The 6,490-nt window shown below is 44.6% G+C and overlaps 1 protein-coding gene across 5 annotated transcripts in view; it reads left to right on the top strand.

The window, feature by feature from the left end:
* The first annotated feature begins 2,578 nt into the window (after positions 1 to 2,578).
* FAM53A (family with sequence similarity 53 member A) overlaps positions 2,579 to 6,490 on the top strand; it is a 78,005-nt gene continuing 74,093 nt past the window's right edge. For 3 of the 5 annotated variants that reach the window (XM_026064530.1, XM_026064529.1, XM_026064522.1), the window contains exon 1: positions 2,579 to 2,621. The gene's annotated coding sequence lies outside the window, so the exon portion shown is untranslated. Of the gene's footprint in view, positions 2,671 to 2,965; positions 2,989 to 6,490 lie in introns of those variants that run through there. The other 2 variants (XM_026064521.1, XM_026064525.1) reach the window with 2 other exon arrangements.

Below are 6,490 nucleotides of genomic sequence, written 5' to 3'. Positions count from 1 at the left end.
AACAGAGTATCAGCCATTGTGGCAATGGAAAAAGGCTGATAAAGTTGGAGAAAAGAATGGAAGGTGATAAAAGGAGATGATGGGAGAAAGATCTGAGAGCTACAGAAGAGGAGAAAGAAGACTTAAGAGATATCTAATCCACAAGATAATTTAATTACTGAGAAGTTTTTACTCTAGTTGTGGTATCCAGACCATGGAACTTGAGAGCAGGAGCACAGGCTGCTGGGGGAGTGAGGCTGTAGTCCTTTTCACATGCCTCCTCCATTGCTGCAGCAATGGCTGTGAAGTAAACAGTTGCAATCGAGAAGCAGTTTCAGAACCATGAAGTTCCCTCTGGTTTTACCTTACTTGAAGCAGAAATAGTGCAGGAGGCTGGAGGAAAGTACTGTGGCTTCACTGAAACATTAATGTTTCAATATAATGAAATTGGTYTGGAAAAGTTAAAGTTGTAGGTAAGGGCAAATCCAATTTTGTATTAAAATGTCTCACCTTAGTCTGCAAACTCCAGTGGGTAGAATACTTAGATACAATGGTTGTGAAAGATAAAATTACATTATGACTTCTTTTTTTGTTTGTTTTTACTAAATGGTTAATTCTAAGTTTGGATAAGGATTTAGCAATGAAATGCTTCAGGGATAAGTTGTTTTCAGTGGGGAATTCTGTGTACAAAACTGATTACAGGATGGAGCCAAATCCCTGCCAAAGATGTGGATAGGATCAGGAAAGCAGATGAACTACAATTTCCCATGTACTAGAATTCACAGTAAGGCCAGAAGCAAAATGAGCACAACCAGAAAGTATTTCAAGGGCCAAGACTGAACTATGGGAGAGAGCTGTGTACTTTTGTCTGTGATCTTTTAATCACTTCCAAGATCTTTCTAATGAGAGGTAGGTGTTGATCTTCCAGAGAACTAGTCCACTAATTTAAATATTCATTGTACAATTTCAGAAAGGTATCTTGGAAAACTATTTGAAGAGATTTCAGCCTAAGGTTTATAAAAAGAAAATAAATATGCAGATGGTTTCAAGAAACTGGGTACTGTTGGCTTTGTATAAGATGTAAAGGATGGGATGAGAGTGGTGAAGAACAAGCAGCAAAATGTGGTAGTGTTTGAAATATAATTAGTTCTAAGTTTTATCAGTCTCCTCCTGAAACCGGTTAAAATTTGAAAGCCTGGAATATCAGCAAGCTGAAGTAAGGATGTTCCAGAACAGAGTTATGATTTGGACTCTGCACTGCAGTGTTAACGTAGACACTTGATGCAGCACAGTCTCGTAATTCATCAGAAACTTACAGGATAATGACATAAAGTCAACCCAAAACCTTCTGGGTGAAAGGGAAGGTGAGGGAGTGAAGTATAGCACTCTGTAACTCCATGTGCAAACACTAAAAAACAGGTTGCAGAAGGCTGAAATAACAGATGCTTGTTAAAGGGATGCAAAGAGCTTGTTAATAGTTACCATTAATAAAAAATACCCGTACCTCAGTAATGTCAAGCCTGTAGGCAACAGTAAATCAGGGTTTGGTTTCTCATGATGGGGATTATGCATCCACATAAAGCAGTCTCTGCCCTGACAAGTGCACAATGTAATTGCTGTCCAAACACATCCCACTTCCTCACTACAGTTGACTCATAACTGCTTTTGAAAAACTCCCATAGGAACATTTCTTGTGGAATAAGAAGCAGATGTGGGATTTTTTTTCCTGGCCTCCATTTTGAAAGGGAGAAGAAAATGGCACCAGTTCCCGGGCACGCGCAGCACTGCGGGCGGGGAAGGCGGGGTGACTCCCCGCCGAGGGGGCGAGGGGCGAGCAGAGGGCAGCGCGGCCTCACCGCTACGCAGCCGGCAGGTGCCTGCAGGAACCTGCTGGGAAGCGCGACAGAAGCGGTGGGAGCTGGTTACAGCACAGGGCGGCCCGCGCCCGGGTGCCGCCCCCGGCCTTCCCCGAGCTGCCCCGCCGGCCCGGCCCTGCCCGGCCGGGCCTCGGCAGAGCGGCTCCGGGGAAGGGGCCGCCCTGCTCGCAGCCCGGCTAGGCCCCAGCCCGGCCGGCAGCCATGCCGCCGCCAGGCGCGAAGGGGCACAGCCGCTTCCCGCCCTCCTGAGGCGCCTCCGCCGGGGCGCATGCGCATGCCGCGGGCCGCCGCACCGCGCATGCGTGCGCAGCCAAGCCCGGGCCGCTCCGTGCAGTCCCGCGCCCTGCGCTACACGCATCTCTCCTTGCGGCTCCATCTGGGGACGCGATGACGTCATCGCCCCGGCAAGGCTCGTAGCTTCCGCGCACCGCCTGGGCCCGTCTGCGCATGCTCCCTAGATAGCCAATGAGAGAAGGGAGTCGCCCTGCCGCAGCGCCTTGTGGGGGCTGTAGTCCGGAGTGCTCTCCCCGCCCCCCCAACATCACAGCTGCGCGTCCCCGTTTGGAGCGGGACCGCCCCCCGCCCCTTGTGGGCCGGGCCAGCGTTCAAGCCCAATGACAGCGCGGGTCAAAGGGCAGCGGGCGCGCGGCCCGGCCAATGGGAGCGGGCGGGTGCCGGGAGGGGGCGGAGCCTGTTGTGTTTTGTTCAATTGCCATTGAGAAGCGTTGTTCATATGCGGAGGGGAGGCGGCCCGGCCGGGCGCAGGTACCGGCTGCGGGCTCCCTGCGGGTGGGGGGCGCGAGCGCAGCCGCAGGTAACGGCCCTTGGGGGAGGGGGCGCTGCCAACGGCCGCCAACAGCCGCGGGGGTGAGCGCGGCAGGGCGCCCTCGAGGCGGGGGGCCGAGCCCCTTCGTGAGCCCCGCGCCAAGGAGCCACCCACGGGGGGGGGGTACGAGGCCCCTCGCGGAGTGGGGACGACCCCACGCGCGGGCTGGGCCGGGGGCGCTGCTGCCGGGCCGGGCCCGCCGGGGGGCTGCGAGGACGTGCCCGGGGGGGGGCGGTCACCCCTCAGCAGCACCCCTGTGCTGGCCCGAAACTGCTGGCTCCGATATTCATCCACCTCCCTATATGTGTACGTGAATATATATATAGGTAAAGATATAGATATATATATTTATTTCTGCTGTTAAGGCTGGGGAGATGTGATCCTTCAGCAGGAGCTTGAGGTAAAGGTTAGCTCCATTTTGCCCTTCCATTAGTTTAAGAGTCCGGATAAAAGCAAAACGGTAGCTGTCTAATGCTCTGGTAGAAGGGAAACTTATTAGCGTTAATAACTGCTCCTCGGGATGGACATTAGGTTTGCTGTATTTCAGTGCTGTGCCTTGGAAAACGAGGTGCCGCTCCAGGCGAGGGTTCTGGCCTGTACTGCACGTTCTGGGGAGGGAAAGGGCTCTGGCGTTCATGGAGACACGGGCTCCGTGCAGGCAGCCTTTTGTGAGATTTAAAAATATATATTTGCATGTGTGTATATATATATACACATATCAAAGTGTTTGGAGACAATTCTTCCTTCTGTTGCTCAAGGATAGAGTTACGTCAGAGTAGGTACATGCTTTCAACAATAGCTCCTTGGCAAACTGCTGCAAATGTTTTTATGATTCCTGGTAATAAACTACATTTGTTTGGGGATTTTTTTTTTTTTTCAGCAATATGAAAGTCAATTTCTTCTTTATGGCTTAGAAGTATAAAGACCTGTTGGGTTAAAAAGAGCAAGTTTGAGATTTAAGAGTAAATATGCTCTTAGGTTGTGTTATTCTAGCTTTTGTAAGGGCAGTAACATGGCTTTGTTCTGACTTTTTGACTTATTAAAGGTCTCCTTTCCTGTGCAGCCTGCATGACGGCTAAATAAAATTGTGTACTTGAAATTTTGGATGCTGTTTAAAGAGGTCACTTTCGGTCTCATGAGACAGAGAGGCTGGCTGTTGTAGATGATCCTCTGATTTAGCGTTGCGTCAGTTATCTTGACTCTTCTGGTGGAGATCTAAAAGTTAAGCCGTTTTCTCTTTAGTTAAATCATGTAGCCATCATAACTATTCAGAAAATAGCTGTTACAAAAATATTGCTTTGTAGCAGTGTTAGAACTTTTGGGTTGCTYGGCTGAGAGTGGCTTGGTGAGTCAGACCAGATAAGAGCCTGGCTTTTAATGTGCATGCTGAGTTCTAGGCCTCAGGATGAGTTGAGCCAGCTGGTCAAATCTATTTTCTGGTTCACTGTGCTTACATTAAAATTAGCTTCTGAGAACAGTTATTACAGCCCTTACTGTTACATTGCCTCCAATTCATATGCCTTACTGCAGTAAAATGTTTTTGTTAAAGCCATTTTTGGCAAGAACCAGTAAGTTTGTGTGTGGTGTGGCAAGCTAAAATGTTTTTGGATATGTTTTAGTTGTGAATTATCTGTTTGTTTCAAATCAGGCTTATGAAATCTGGAGTAAAATGTTTGCTGAATAGTAAAAACTTTCCTAATGAAATGTGGTTTTGAGATCTGGCTTTATTAGTGTTATAGCGTCCATGATCAAGCCAGAAGAGCTTGTATCTTTACAGTTATCGCACTTCTGAAACTGCCTGGAAGGTTTGCACTCAGTGGCAAGAGACTTTGTTTTAGCTCCCTACACATGGCATTCCAAGTAGTTTAAAATAAGCTGGACTCTATATTGTTAATGTGGTACTCCTGATTTAAAAAAAAAAAATTGGTTTACTACATATTTATTTTGAATTTTGGGGAAATACTATCTGCATTAATGTGATATTTTCAATGGTCTATGTCTTTTTGTCAGTAACAAGAGTCTACTCTTCCATCATATGGAAGTACATACTAGCAATTAGACGCAAATCTAAAATACTGATCTGCAAGATCATCCCCCTAATGATATCCTTCAGGATATTCTATGTTGTGGTACTCTGGATGTCCTCTAAAGGCCTTTACCAGCCAGATTGTAATCTGCAGTTATTGTGTCTTATCTTGAGAATGTAAAGTCAATTGAACAGTTATAAATGGGTATTTTAAAACTGGTATAGTAGAACTTCTCTATTTCCTCTCAAATGCTACTTTTTTGCAGGGTACTATGGTTTGGAAGAATTAGGAGACTGAAAGAAGATACATCTATTTGTATTCTCAGCCGTATGAGTTAAGCTTTGGAAGCTTAGTATATGTCATAAAGCTATATGTATGAAAAGCTAGCTGACAGATGAACAGAAAGCTTGACATTGAGATATTGCTTTCAATTTATTACATCTGACTAAAAAAAACCCCCTGCTATATAGGATTTATCCTTTCTTATAGGAATTCCTCTGGAGTCTGGTAGCCATTAATGGAGCTCCCTTTTTTCTGGCTCCTTCTCCTTTTCCCTTCTCTCTTCTTTCACCCCCTTCCTCTAGTGCTGTGCCCCCCATCTACATTCCTTTGTGTTAACAGTGATGATGGCAGTTCTAGTCACCTCCTGTGGTTTGATAGATTATTCCCTTTAGAAACACGTGTACTTAAAACTTTCCAAACATGATTCTTTTTTTTTTCTCCTACACTTATGATGCTGTTTTTGAGTTTTGTTCTAAGAACTTGTCCTTTCTGTTTGTGCTTTAAATTTTCTTAGATTAGTAAGAAGTCTTGTTAAACCTTTAATGGCAAGTGTTAGTATTTATATCTTGACTAACATTTCTTTGTGCATATTTTGGAGGTGATAATATACACAGCAAACTTGCCTTTTGGCAATAGTGAGTTTCCTTCTCCCCTGCAAATGTGCAGGCGTTGTGGTTTGTGTTGTGTGTTTTGTTTTTTTTTTTAAACCCTCTGTTTAATTTAAATTTTCATTTTTATTTCTATAAAATAAACCTGTTGGGCTATTTTTAGATGACTACTTTTTTGAGATCTGATGTTTATGTAACAATAACCTTATGGGTAAATGTTCATAAACCCTTAACTGGTCTTTAGCCTTATTGCATCAATGTCTAAAATTAAAAATAAATCTTGAAATATATTGTGGAAGAACATGTAAGAGGCTCCTGTCCACTGTTCCAAGTTATTTGAACTCTTCTGTTCTACAGAAACATCTGTTGTTTTTATGTAGATTCTATAAGAAACAAACTTAATGATGGTCGGGGGAACCAAATGTGTGAAGTGCTGTATGAGCGCTTCTGGAGGAGAAAAGGTTAATGAACAAAGGATAGCCTGTTTCACTAATTCTGGGGAAGAAATTCAAGGCTAGGAGAACAGCTATCTAAGCTATCTAAACTCATTGTAGTTCAATGGCTGCTATTTTTTTGGTAGGCAACCTGTTTTAGTCTGCATATACCTGAAAAGTAGCCATTTATGCTGACAACTTATTTTTAGACATGTCATGAAGTTTTTGTGGTTAATAGTATCGTGGCTGTCAGTGAACAGCTGTAATCCAGTGATGAAAGAGTCGATACAAAAATCCAGACTTTGTTGTTTTGTCTTAATTGCAAACATCCTGCTAGAGGGATCAAGACAGTCAAATTTTCAGAAAATGGATTGCTTAAAGGATGTTCTTTTAAAATGTCCGTTTAAAAAAAAAAAGCGTATTTTAACTCAGTTTGTTTTACACACAATCTGTGGTG

This window comes from Apteryx rowi, unplaced genomic scaffold (assembly GCF_003343035.1).
Source record: "Apteryx rowi isolate R43461 unplaced genomic scaffold, aptRow1 scaffold_22, whole genome shotgun sequence".
In the NCBI taxonomy this organism is placed as follows: Eukaryota; Metazoa; Chordata; class Aves; order Apterygiformes; family Apterygidae; genus Apteryx; species Apteryx rowi.
The sequence above is the reverse complement of the archived record's forward strand: the minus strand, read 5'-3'. Positions and strand labels throughout refer to the sequence as shown.